The sequence below is a fragment of the Ornithorhynchus anatinus genome, chromosome 2 (assembly GCF_004115215.2).
Source record: "Ornithorhynchus anatinus isolate Pmale09 chromosome 2, mOrnAna1.pri.v4, whole genome shotgun sequence".
Lineage (NCBI taxonomy): Eukaryota > Metazoa > Chordata > Mammalia > Monotremata > Ornithorhynchidae > Ornithorhynchus > Ornithorhynchus anatinus.
The window spans coordinates 126,987,398-127,000,905 of record NC_041729.1 but is presented as its reverse complement, the minus strand read 5'-3'; positions in this window follow the sequence as shown (position 1 = coordinate 127,000,905).

Here is a 13,508-nt window from a genome sequence, read left to right as displayed (position 1 = left end):
CTCCTTGACCATAGCCTGCTTCTGGCTAGGAACTCCCTCACCCTTCATATCCAGCGCTTAAAGCAGTGCACTTGGAGCTGTACCTCTTAAGCACTCTCCCAGCACTTAGAACAGTAAGCACTTAACAAATACCGCCATTATTATTATTATCTGACAGGTGGTAGCTCTCCCCATCTTCAAAGTCCTTTTAAATCAAGCCTCCTCCAAGAAGACTTCTCTGATTAAGCCCTCATTTTCCCTTATCCCATTTCCTTCCACCTTGCCCTTACACTTGAATTTATACCACATATTCACCTCTCCTTCAGCCACACAACAGGTATGGACCTATCCATAATTTAATTTTTTGCATGAATGTATACCTCCCCCTCTAGACTGTAAGCGGGGAACATGTCTTCCAACTTTGGGATAGTGTTGTATTGTACTCTCCCAAGTACTTAGTCCACTGTTCTGCATATGGTAAGCACTCAATAAATATAATTGATTGACTGATAAATAAATTTCAGCTTTGATGATGGCAGACTGCAAGGAGTTCTGTGGGACGGGGATGGGGTATGTATCAAAGAATTAAAAATGCCTAAGAGTGATATGAAACATGGATAATAATAATAATAATGATAATTATGGTATTTGTTAAGCGCTTACTGTTCTAAGTGCTGGGAGAGTGCTTAAGAGGTACAGCTCCAAGTGCATAGATGAAACAAAGCGAATGGTGGTTAGTTGACCAAATAGGGGTTAGTAAGGGAAGACTTCTTGGAGAAGGTGTAATTTTCATAAGGCTCTGAAGACTTTTTAGTGGGAAAGCAATGTGATGTGATGAAAAGAGCCTATCCAGGGACTCAGAGGACCTGGATTCTAATTGCAGTTCTGCCATTTGCCTGTTGTGTAACCTTAGTTAAGTTACTTAACTTCTCTGCCACTTAAATCACTTGTAAATAACAGATTCTCAAATCTCCCTCCCACTTACAAGTCCCATCTGGGACAGGGACTGTGCCAACCTGATTTTCTAGCATCCAATCCAGTGCTCATTATCACAGTTGACACATAGTAAGTGTTTACCACATAATGATTATTTTTTATTATTGATTTAAAATAAAAAAATTATTGTACAAAATGCATGAATTCTTATTGGAAATTTTTATTGTGAGGACCTGTGTTAATGTTAACGTGAAGGTCCATTTTTTATTAGACCACTATAATTTTAATGACACCACAACTAAGTGCAAGCCTGTTTTTTGTGGGGTTTTTCTGGCACTATTTTGCTTGGTACTTCAAATAATTCACTGCAAAACCTCTACCTGCCCCAAGTAAGAGAAAGAGAAATTCAATAACCTATCTAGCACTCTAGTGGTTTAAAAGACAAAAAATAACTTAAAATAGTGGGAAGTTAAAGCTGTAACTACATCTTTGCTTTCTGGATTCTCTTCCAGATATGGTTCTGAGCAGGAGGGAGAGAAAAGGAGAGTCTGAATGAAGAGATTATATATTCAGTTCTATTATAACACTAGAAATTTTGGCTTATACATTGTTAAGGAGTTAGATTACATTTGCATGACAATGTATGATTTGTGTGCAAGTGTACCTATACCTTAGCATGGGCATGGGCATATCGCTTCAGACATAATGAGTACTGCAGTACAAGCTGTCCTTAAAATGGGATTTCGCCAGAGTCCAACCTCTTTGTTTTAGAATTGATTTTCCTCTAGTCTCTGGTAAAAGCACATCACTCTGCAATAGGTCCAAGGATTCAGAGGGCCTGCCTGACACTTGAATCTATGGCTTTTATATCATGCAAGATATAGCAGTGTATGGAGATATCATAGCTGCCATCGGTTTTAAGAAAGAGACGTCACTGAAGCCTGATCAGGGAGCAAGAGAAGTGAAGAGCCCGTTCAACACCTGGACTGAGATAACTAGCAACACCAGGCTGGGAATAAAGAAAGCTGTTGAAAATAAGCAGAGACAAGGTAATGGGTAGTGGGCAAGTGTGTCCCACCCTTCTCTTCCCTATGGAGAATGCTTGGTGGTTTTCCAGATCTCTTATCCTAAGATAATTAATTTTCAGTCCAAATTTCCGTTTCACACATATCACATTCTGCCACTCTTGAAGCAAGGGCAAGAAATTCAGGTGTACAGGAGGAAATAAAAAGCATAGTCTTAGCAGTTTGGAAAACATCGTGGCCTAGTGGAAAATGGACAGGCCTGGGAATGAGAAGATCTGGATTCTAATCCTGACTCCACCCTTTACCTTCTCTGTGATCTTGGGCAAGTCACTGAACTACTCTGTTTGTCAGTTACCTCATCTGGAAAATGGAAATTTAATACCTTTTCTACCGCCTACTTAGAATGCAAGCTGATTATCTTGTAAGCACTAAGCACTCCAGTGCTTAGTACAGTGCTTGGCACATAGTAAGCACTTTTAAAATATCACAATTAATAATTGTCACTGTTCATTCTGTCCTAAAGGGCTCATTTCTCATGATGCTTTCTGGGATAAGAATAATATTCCTCAATATGTCGGTTCCTATGGGATCTGTCTTGATGAGGAAGGTTTCTGCCCTGTGCAGAAACAAATCAAAATAAACAGTGGGTCATGGTAAAGAATGTTAAAATTGTTCAAAAGAATCATCATATTGCTAAAACAAGGACAAAACATGAATCTAAGAAAAGTATACATGATTTGTTTCTGGGAGAGAAAATGAGATTTGATTTATGACATAAAAGTAATGTTCTCGAATATTCAATGACCGACAAAGATGTAGTTCTGCTCACTTCTTGTTAAGAGTAACAAATTACAAAGCTTTAATGATTGTAAATAACTTCATCCACTGCAGTGTATAGTGCATCAAATACAAGTGCCATATGAATTTTAGTAACGTTGTTTAACACAGTATGATAGTTTCCCGAGCTTGATGCCAAGCCAATTTGATCAGTACTGCTCCCTGGAAATTTGACCTTGTAAAATAAATGTAACTTTGTCTTAGTAAAAGAAATAAGCTGTCACATGGTTGAGCAAATGCTGCATGAGGGCTATAAGTAAACTGGTTGAATTAAGAATCAAGTCCAGCTATCAACTGCAAACCCACATGCAATTTAGCCTTAATTATCATTCCACGGTCTCTTTTCTCCACATGAGATATATTTATTCTACAAGAGAAAGTCTCAGAGGTTATTATCTATTTTTGCTTGGCTCCTGCAAAATGGAACTCTTATGCAACTGAATGCTGATCACTGGGAATGGGAAAATGAGTTCAGATTAAATAACAATCCCTAAATTATTACCCCAATTTATGAACCAAATAGCATTTGTGGTTAAAAAGCTCAATTAATTTAATTTGTTTTCCTCTCCAGATATCCATTAACATGAACAAGCCAAATGTTATGAAAAAAATATATTTTCAGTTTAATTGTGTAAATCAAGCAGCACTATTTCAAATAACACCTATATGGGCAACATAACTTCAAGAAGTTTTTAAATGGAATTAAATTTCAAATCATTTCGGATATCATCTTGTATTAAATACTGGAGAGGCATGGGCATTGAATTCATGGGTCAGAGGAGGGGTTGATGTTTAAATGAAACAAAATGACTGTGCTAAACCTGCAATCTGTTACAAGGCAAGTAAAATATTAACTCCTTCAAAATCAAAATTCTAAAAGTGATTTCTTGACTATAATTATTTGCTGCATATTTATTTTCATGGAGAAAAATGGATTGCATATGTGATAAGTGTGTGGGCTGGGCTGTAGTAGACGATCGGTCATGAAAGCAAAGAGCAGATAAGGTGAATAAATCCTTTTAAGCCAGTGGTAAGGGGTTTCTGTTTGATGTGGAGGTGGATGGGCAACCACTGGAGGTTCTTGAGGAATGGGAAGACTTGGTCTGAATTTTTTTTTTAGAAAAATAAAAATTACCGGAAGTCTTTCTAACAATTGTACATCAACTACCATTCTTAGTAAGTGCACTACAAGGGCACACTCACAGGACAGATTATTTGGAAATCCTTTTGGAATCAGCGAAATGTGTACTGAGCTATCAGTCTGAAAACCAAGGTTCTGCATCATGGAAACACAATCCATAAACTCCGCTCTCAACTCCACCCTCTCTACTCATCTCGACTCTCTCGCCCCCCTTTCCCTCCGCCGCTCTCGCGCCACTAACCCACAGCCCTGGATCACCTCCTCCGTCCGCCTCCTACGCTCCTATGCTCGAGCTGCTGAGCACTGCTGGCGAAAGTCCAAGCACCAAGCCGACCTCACACACTTCAAATTTATCCTTTCCTGCCTTAACTCTGCCCTCTCCTCCGCCAGGCAAAGCTTCTTCTCCTCCCTCATCGACACCCATGCCCGTCACCCCCGCCGATTGTTCCGGACCTTTAACTCTCTCCTTAGGCCCCCTGTTCCTCCCCCTCCCCCATCTCTCACCCCTAATGATCTGGCCACCTATTTCCTCACGAAAATCAACACGATCAGGTCTGAGCTCCCCAAAGTCACCCCTCCGCCTCTCCCCTCCCCCCCAACAACCCCCTCCCCTACTTTCCCATCCTTCCCTGCAGGATCCTCAGAGGAGATCTCCTCCCTCCTCGCAAGTGCCACCCCCTCCACCTGCGCCTCGGACCCCATTCCCTCTCACCTTCTTAAAACCATCGCCCCTGCCCTCCTCCCTTCCTTAACTTCTATTTTTAACCACTCAATCTCCAAGGGCTCCTTCCCCTCTGCCTTCAAACACGCCCATGTCTCCCCCATCCTAAAAAAACCCGCTCTTGACCCCACTTCCCCCTCCAGTTATCGTCCTATCTCCCTACTACCCTTCCTTTCCAAAATCTTAGAACGAGTCCTCTACAATCGATGCCTAGAATTCCTTAACTCCCATTCTCTCCTAGACCCCCTCCAATCTGGCTTCCGTCCCCTCCACTCTACCGAGACTGTTCTCTCTAAGGTCACCCATGACCTCCTTCTTGCCAAATCCAATGGCTCCTACTCCATTCTGATCCTCCTTGACCTCTCTGCTGCCTTTGACACTGTCGACCATCCCCTCCTCCTCCATACCTTATCTCACCTTGGCTTCACGGACTCTGTCCTCTCCTGGTTCTCCTCTTACCTCTCTGGCTGATCATTCTCGGTCTCCTACGCTGGAGCCTCCTCCCCCTCCCATCCTTTAACTGTTGGAGTTCCTCAAGGGTCAGTTCTTGGCCCTCTTCTGTTCTCCATTTACACTCACTCCCTCGGTGAACTCATCCGCTCTCACGGCTTTGACTACCATCTCTACGCAGATGACACGCAGATCTACATCTCCGCCCCTGTCCTCTCCCCCTCCCTTCAGGCTCGCATCTCCTCCTGCCTCCGGGACGTCTCCACCTGGATGTCGGCCCGCCACCTAAAACTCAACATGAGCAAGACTGAGCTCCTCATCTTCCCTCCCAAGCCCGGTCCGCTCCCAGACTTCTCCATCACCGTGGATGGCACGACCATCCTTCCTGTCCCGCAGGCCCGCAATCTCGGTGTCATCCTTGACTCGTCCCTCTCGTTCACCCCACACATCCTATCCGTTACCAAGACCTGCCGGTTTCACCTCTACAATATCACCAAGATCCACCCTTTCCTCTCCACCCAAACAGCTACCTTACTGCTACGGCCTCTCGTTATATCCGGCTAGACTACTGTGTCAGCCTTCTCTCTGACCTCCCTTCCTCCTCTCTCGCCCCGCTCCGGTCTATTCTTCACTCCGCTGCCCGGCTCATCTTCCTGCAGAAACGATCTGGGCATGTCACTCCCCTTCTTAAACAACTCCAGTGGTTGCCTATCGACCTCCGCTCCAAACAAAAACTCCTCACTCTAGGCTTCAAGGCTCTCCATCACCTTGCCCCTTCCTACCTCTCCTCCCTTCTCTCTTTCTACCGCCCACCCCGCACGCTCCACTCCTCTGCCGCCCACCTCCTCGCCGTCCCTCGGTCTCGCCTATCCCGCCGTCGACCCCTGGGTCACGTCCTCCCGCGGTCCTGGAACGCCCTCCCTCCTCACCTCCGCCAAACTGATTCTCTTTCCCTCTTCAAAACCTTACTTAAAAATCACCTCCTCCAAGAGGCCTTCCCAGACTGAGCTCCTCTTCCCCCTCTACTCCCTCTGCCATCCCCCCTTTACCTCTCCGCAGCTAAAGCCTCATTTTCCCCTTTTCCCTCTGCTCCTCCACCTCTCCCTTCCCATCCCCACAGCACTGTACCCGTCCGCTCAACTGTATATATTTTCGTTACCCTATTTATTTTGTTAATGAATTGTACATCGCCTTGATTCTATTTAGTTGCCATTGTTTTTACGAGATGTTCTTCCCCTTGACGCTGTTTAGTGCCATTGTTCTTGTCTGCCCGTCTCCCCCGATTAGACTGTAAGCCCGTCAAACGGCAGGGACTGTCTCTATCTGTTGCCGACTTGTTCATCCCAAGCGCTTAGTACAGTGCTCTGCACATAGTAAGCGCTCAATAAATACTATTGAATGAACAAGGATTTCTATTGCTTACAGAGTTTAATGCTGTCTTTAAATGCATTTCCTAATGATTCAAGGGTAGACAAAGAAATAAAATACCTAAACAATAATGCTAGCATGACCTTTGTATGACTGAAAACATGTAGCGATAATGGGACATCAAATTTCAAACCAAACTGGAGATCTATAAGGGCAATTGTATTGTCCAACTCATTCTACAGCTGTGAAACCTAGACTTATTGCCTGACATTCGAAGCAAATCTATTAGAGATACCTTCTTTCCAATCAAATGGCAAGACAGGAGTACACACAATCAATGAGATCCTGGAAACAGTCAATTCACCATCCTTGAGGCAATTTTTGCTGATCAAATTTTTCTGCAAGGAAGAGTGGAGGGAAAAATGGTTGACAGCAACAGAATCAGAGAGCTTCTTTCTTGATTCCTTGAAGTGGAAAAAAACAGTGAAATAAAAATGTTGTGATTCCTTTGGATAACAGCAGCACCAACAGCTTGGCATTCAATAATTAAGAATGAGGTGACATTTGGAGCAGAGGCTATGTTTTGATTTTTCCAGAGAAACGCTCTGGGCATGTCATCCCCCTCCTCAAAAATCTCCAGTGATTGCCTATCAACCCTTGCATCAAGCAAAAACTCCTCACTATTGGATTCAAAGCTCTCCATCACCTGGCTCCCTTCTACCTCACCTCCCTTCTCTCCTTCTACAGCCCAGCCCATACACTTCACTCCCCTGGCGCTCATCTCCTCACAGTGCCTAGTCTCGCCTGTCCTGCCGTCTCCTGGTCCACATCCTACCACTGACCTGAATGCCCTCATTCCTCACATCCGCAAAACTGACTCTCTTCCCTTCTTCAAAGCCCTACTGAGAGCTCACCTCCTACAGGAGGCCTTCCCAGACTGAGCCCTCCTTTTTACTCTGCTTCTCCTCCCCTCCTCATTGCCCCTACTCCCTCCCTCTATTCTACCCTCTTCCCCTCTCCACAGCACTTGTGTATATTTGTATATATTATTTATTACTCTATTTTATTAATGATGTGTATATACCCATGATTCTATTCATCTATTTTGGTGGTATTGATGACTACTTGTTTTGTTTTGCTGTTTGTCTCCCCCTTTTAGACTGTGAGCCTGTTGTTGGTCAGGGATTGTCTCTATCTGTTGCCAAATTGTACATTCCAAGCGCTTAGTACAGTACTCTGCACACAGTAAGTGCTCAATAAATATGATTGAATGAATGAATGAATGATAACACTAGGAGACAAAACTATATCACTATCAAATACAAGGTTGGGAGAGCTACAAGGGACAATTCATTCATTCATTCATTCATTCATTCACTCATATTTATTAAGCACTTACTGTGTGCAGAGCACTGTATTAAGTGCATGGGAAAGTACAGTACAACAACATAGAGTGACAATCCCTGCCTACAGTGAGCTCACAGTCTAAACAGGGGAAGACATACAACAATAAGAATAAACAGACATCAAAACAAAAGAATAAAATTACAGAAATATACATAAGTCCTTTGGAGCTGGGAGGTGTGTTGAGGGGGAGAGCAAAGGGAGCAAATCAGGGTGACGCAGAAGGGAGTGGGAGATGAGGAAAAGTGGTGCTTAGTGTGGGAAGACCTCTTGGAGGAGATGTGTCATCAGTAAGACTTTGAAGGCCAGGGAGAATAATTGTTTGGAGGATTTGAGATGGGAAGATGTTCTAGGCCAGAGGCAGGATATGGGTGAGGGGTCAGCAGCGAGGCAGGTGAGATAGAGGTACAATGAGAAGGTTAGCACCAAAGGAGCAAAGTATGCAGGTTGGGTTGTAGAAGGTGAGAAGCAACGTAAGGTAGGAGGGGGAAAAGTGATGGAGTGCTTTAAAGACAATGGTGAGGAGTTTTTGTTAAATACAGAGGTAGATAGGCAACCAATGGAGATTTTTGAAGCGGGGAGTGACATCCTGAACATTTCTGTAGAAAGATGATCCGGGCAGCAGAGTGAAATATGGACTGGAGTGCGGACAGGTAGGAGGTCAGGAGGTCAGCAAGGAGACTGACGCAGTAATCTAGGTGGAATAGGATGAGTGATTGTATTACCATGGTAGCAATTTGGATGGAGAGAAAAGGGCAGATTTTAGTGATGTTGTGAAGGTGGAACAGACAGGATTTGGTGACAGATCAAATATGTGGGTTGAATGAGAGAGGGAAGACAAGGATAATGCCAAGGTTATGGACCTGTGAGACGAGAAGGCTAGTAGTGCCATCTATAGTGATGGGAGAGGACTATAGTCCAGGAGAGGACAGGGTTTGGGTGGGAAGATAAGGAGCTCTCTTTTGGACATATTAAGTTTCAGTTGATGGGAGGACATCCAGGTAGAGATGTCTTGAAGGCTGGAGCAAATGCAATCTTTACATGATTATGATGTGATAGAGATTGAAGGTCATACATTGGTCTTATTCCCCTCATCTTGAACCTTCATTTGACCTGTAATTCCACATCTCCATTTGCTTGCATCATAGTGCCAAATGGATACTTTATTGGCATCCCCAAATGCTGAAACAAAACTACTCATTTCCCACTAATCCTGCTCCTCATCTTAACTTTCCCATCTCAGGTGGTAACACCATTCTGCCTGTCATGAAAACTTTCAAGCCAAACCAAATGTCACCCTTCATTTCTTTTTAACTTTCACACATTAATGCCAGTTCTCTTTATAAAATATCTCCCACATATTCCTTTGACTCACCATTTAAACAGTTACCAGATCTGGTTGTTTCACCACTTACCTATTTGAACATCTTTCCTGATCTCCCTGCCTCCTGTAACCCAGCTTTGATCTACATTATATGTTGCTGCACAGATCATATTTTTGAAGCTTCACCCTCAGACATTTCTCCTCTCCACTAAACTCTTCATTGGATACCTGTGACCCTCCACATTAGATATGAAAATCTTTTCTGCTTCACTGAGTCAGATCTTGAGTATAAGATGGTCTTTTTAGATTCATTCAATCAGTGGCATTTTTTTGAGTGCCTACTCTGTATAATAATAATGATGATGGTATTTGTTAAGTGCTTACTATGTGCCAAGCACTGTTATAAGCCCTGGGATAGATACAAGGTTATCAGGTTGTCCCAGATAGGACTCACAGCCTTAATCCCATTTTACAGATGAGGTAACGGAGGCACAGAGAAGTTAAGTGACTTGCCTAAAGTAACACAGCTGACAAATGGCTTAGCCGGGATTAGAACCCACGACCTCGGACTCCTAAGCCTGTGCTTTTGCACTAAACCATGCTGCTTCTCTAAGCAGGGTACTCAGTGCTTGATTGAGTATATGACATACAGACTTCCTGTCCTAAATGTGGGTACATTCTATAGGGGGAGACATACCTTAATATAAATAAATAGATCATGGCTATACATAAGTGCTGTGGAGTTGAGGGTGGGATAAATATCACCTGCCGAAAGGATATAGATACAAGTACATGGACAATGCAGAAGGAAGAAGGAGTCAGGAAATAGGGCTTAATCGAGGAAGGCCTCTCGGAGGAGATGTGTGTGACCTTAATAATGCTTTGAAGGTGGGAAGAGTGGCTGTCTGGGGCTTATGGAGGGAGAGGAAGTTTCAGATGTAGGAAAAGGATTGGCGGTGACATAGATGAAGTTGGGGCACAGTGACAAGGCTGGCGTTAAAGGATTAAAGGGTGTAGGCTGGGCTATAGTAAATGAGTGAGAAAATGAAGAAGTGGGCAAGCTAACTAAGTGCTTTAAAGCCAAGGTTAAGGAGTCTGTTTGATGCAGAGGTGGATTGGCAACTACCAGATGTCCTTGAAGAGTGGAGGGATGAAGTCCAAACTTTTTTTAGAAAAATGATCTGGGCAATTGAGTGTAGTATGGACTGGAGTGGGGAGAGACAAGAGGCAGAGAGAGGAACAAGGAGACAGATGCAGTAGTCAAGGTGGAATAGAAGTGCTTGATCCATGCAGTAGCATTTTAGTTAGAGAGAAAAAAGAGGATTTTAGAGATACTGTGAAGGTGGAACCAACAGGATTTGGTGACAGATTGAATACATGAGTTGAATGAGACATGAGTCAAGGATAATGCCAAGGATAAGCTATGAAACAGGGAGAATGGTGTTGTCATCTACATTGATGGGGAAAAATCAGGGGGAGGACAAGGTGGTGAAGAGTTCTGCTTTGTGTATGTTAGGTTTGAGGTGTCAGTGGGATATCCAAGTAGAGATGCCCTGAAGGCAGTGGAAACTACTAGACTGCAGAAAATGAGAAAGACTGGGGCTGGAGATGTAGATTTGGGAAAGATGTGCATAGAGATGGTAGTGAAGCTAATGAGCTCTACAAGGGAGTCTGTGTAGAATACAAAGAACAATGATATTAAGTGTGATGATGGGCAATTATCTGGTAAGGGGTGATGAGACAGAGATCAATCAACCACAGGTATTTATTGAATGCTTGTCGTGTGCAGAGTATTGAACTACATGCTTGGGAAAGTACAACAGAAGAGTTAATGTCACATTTCCTGCCCATTAGGAGCTAACAGTATTGAGGGGGAGACAGACATTAAAACAAATTACGGTTAGATACATAAGTGCTGTGGATCTAAAGGTGGGGTGAATATCAAGTGTGTCAAGGGTAACAGATTTGAATGCACGGACAATGCAGAAGAGATGGAAGGTTGGTTGAAAGACGGCCACTTGGAGGCAATTGAATTTTTTAAGGCTTTGAAGATAAGAAGAGTGATAGTTTTAAGGGGAGAGAGTTACAGGTGAGAGGGAGGATGTGGACAAGGGGTTGGTGGCAAGAGTAGGAGTAAGAGTATGTTTGCTTAAGAATAGTGGAATCTAGGAGTAGGTTTTTGTTAGAGAAGTGGAAGTTAGATTTTAGGGTGAAATCAGTGAGATAAGAAAAAAGAAGGCGAGATATTTGAGTGCTTTAAAGCCAATAATTAGGAGTTACTGTTTGATGCAGAGGTGGATGAGTAATGATCTGGACATGTCACTCCCCTTCTAAAACACCTCCAGTGGCTGCCTATCAACCTCCACTCCAAACAAAAACTCTTCACTCAAGGCTTCAAGGCTCTACATCACCTTGCCCCTTCCTACCTCTTCTCCCTTCTCTCTTTCTACCACCCACCCCGCACGCTCCGCTTCTCTGCCGCCCACCTCCTCACCGTCCCTCGGTCTCGCCTTTCCCACCGTCGACCCCTGGGCCACGTCCTCCCGCGGTCCTGGAATGCCCTCCCTCCTCACCTCCACCAAACTCTCCTCCCCTCTTCAAAACCCTACTTAAAACTCACCTCCTCCAAGAGGCCTTCCCAGACTGAGCTCCCCTTTTCCCTCTACTCCCTCTACCGCCCCCCCCTTCACCTCTCCGCAGCTTAACCCTCTTTTCCCCCATTTCCCTCTGCTCCTCCCCCTCTACCTTCCCATCCCCTCAGCACTGTACTAGTCTGATCAACTGTATATATTTTCATTACCCTATTTATTTTGTTAATGAAATGTACATCGCCTTGATTCTATTTAGTTTCCATTGTTTTTATGAGATGTTCTTCCCCTTGACTCTATTTATTGCCATTGTTCTTGTCTGTCTCCCCCGATTAGATTGTAAGCCCATCAAACGGCAGGGACCGTCTCTATCTGTTGCCGACTTGTTCATTCCAAGCACTTAGTACAGTGCTCTGCACATAGTAAGCGCTCAATAAATACTATTGAATGAATGAATGAATAATGACTGCAGATTACTCAGGAGTGGGGGGATGTGGACTGAACCTTTGTTAGAAAAATGAGTCCGGGCAGCAGAATTAAGTAAGGACTGGAATGGGGAGTGACAGGAGGTAGGGAGATAGAGATCCCACCAGCTTAACCTCAGAAGCAACTCTTTCCTGATGGCTATAGTGACTAAATTTCTACAAATGGCTAAGTTTTTTTTCTCTCCTTAATGGTCAGGTATTCATTACTGAAGAGGATAAAAAAAAAAAAAAGAGAATGAAGGGAAATTTTTCTCCCTTTATCTCTTCCTGTGCTTGGGCACATTAATTTAAATTTACTTTTGTTAATGTAATTAAATCTCATTTGTTGATTAAAGTTGTTCATGACAGGACTCCAGCTCTTCCTTCCAACCAGGACAATATTACTGATTTTCCACTGGTTCTGTTAGATCAAGGGTGGACTTTTAGTTTCTTATTTAGAGATAGTGTTCGTCTTAGTTTTTATTACGCTTAAGGAATTCTTGAGTCTGGGGTTAAATTTATGGTAAACAGCCTTGATTATCGACTGCACTGTCCCTGAAACTCTGACAAAAGCAAATCCATGCATCTCAGCCATCTCTTCTGCCTTATTAATCTTCCATAGTTTCCTTCACAGAATTTTATTGGAATGTTGCTTTGAAATGTCAACATGAAAGAGCAAATGACCAAAATACCATTTTACTATATGAGGGTTCTCTTACACCTGTTAATTTTACAAGGTTTTATTCATTTTTACAAGTGTAAATTAACTGTCTGTATTTAATTCATATATGGTTATTAGTCAACATACTTAAAATAGTCATCAGTTTTGCAAACATTGAAAACTGAAAATTTTATTGAGGAAAATTTATGACACTGTTAGTGTCATAATCTAATTTTAGAACTATTCTTGCAAACTGACTGCATATCAACTATTGGGTTGTTTCTCTTACTCATTTATCCCTTAATAACTATAATTACTATCCCTTTGCTCTAGGCCTCAATTCTTCAGTTTTCTATTTCAGTTTAAGAAAAGTCAATTTGGTTATTTTTAGATATAATGTATTTGCATGAAACATCATGCTTTTTATTGAGGAATAATAATAAATGGCTGCAAGTTAGTAATAGCTAACAACTTCCTTTGAATGTACTACAAAATTGTTTCTCTTTTGAGTCACCTAGTTTTGTATAAGTAGGAGAATGGCTTAATGGAAAGAGCACAGGCTTGGGAGTCAAAGGATTTTCTAATCCCGGCTCTTCCACTTGACTGCTGT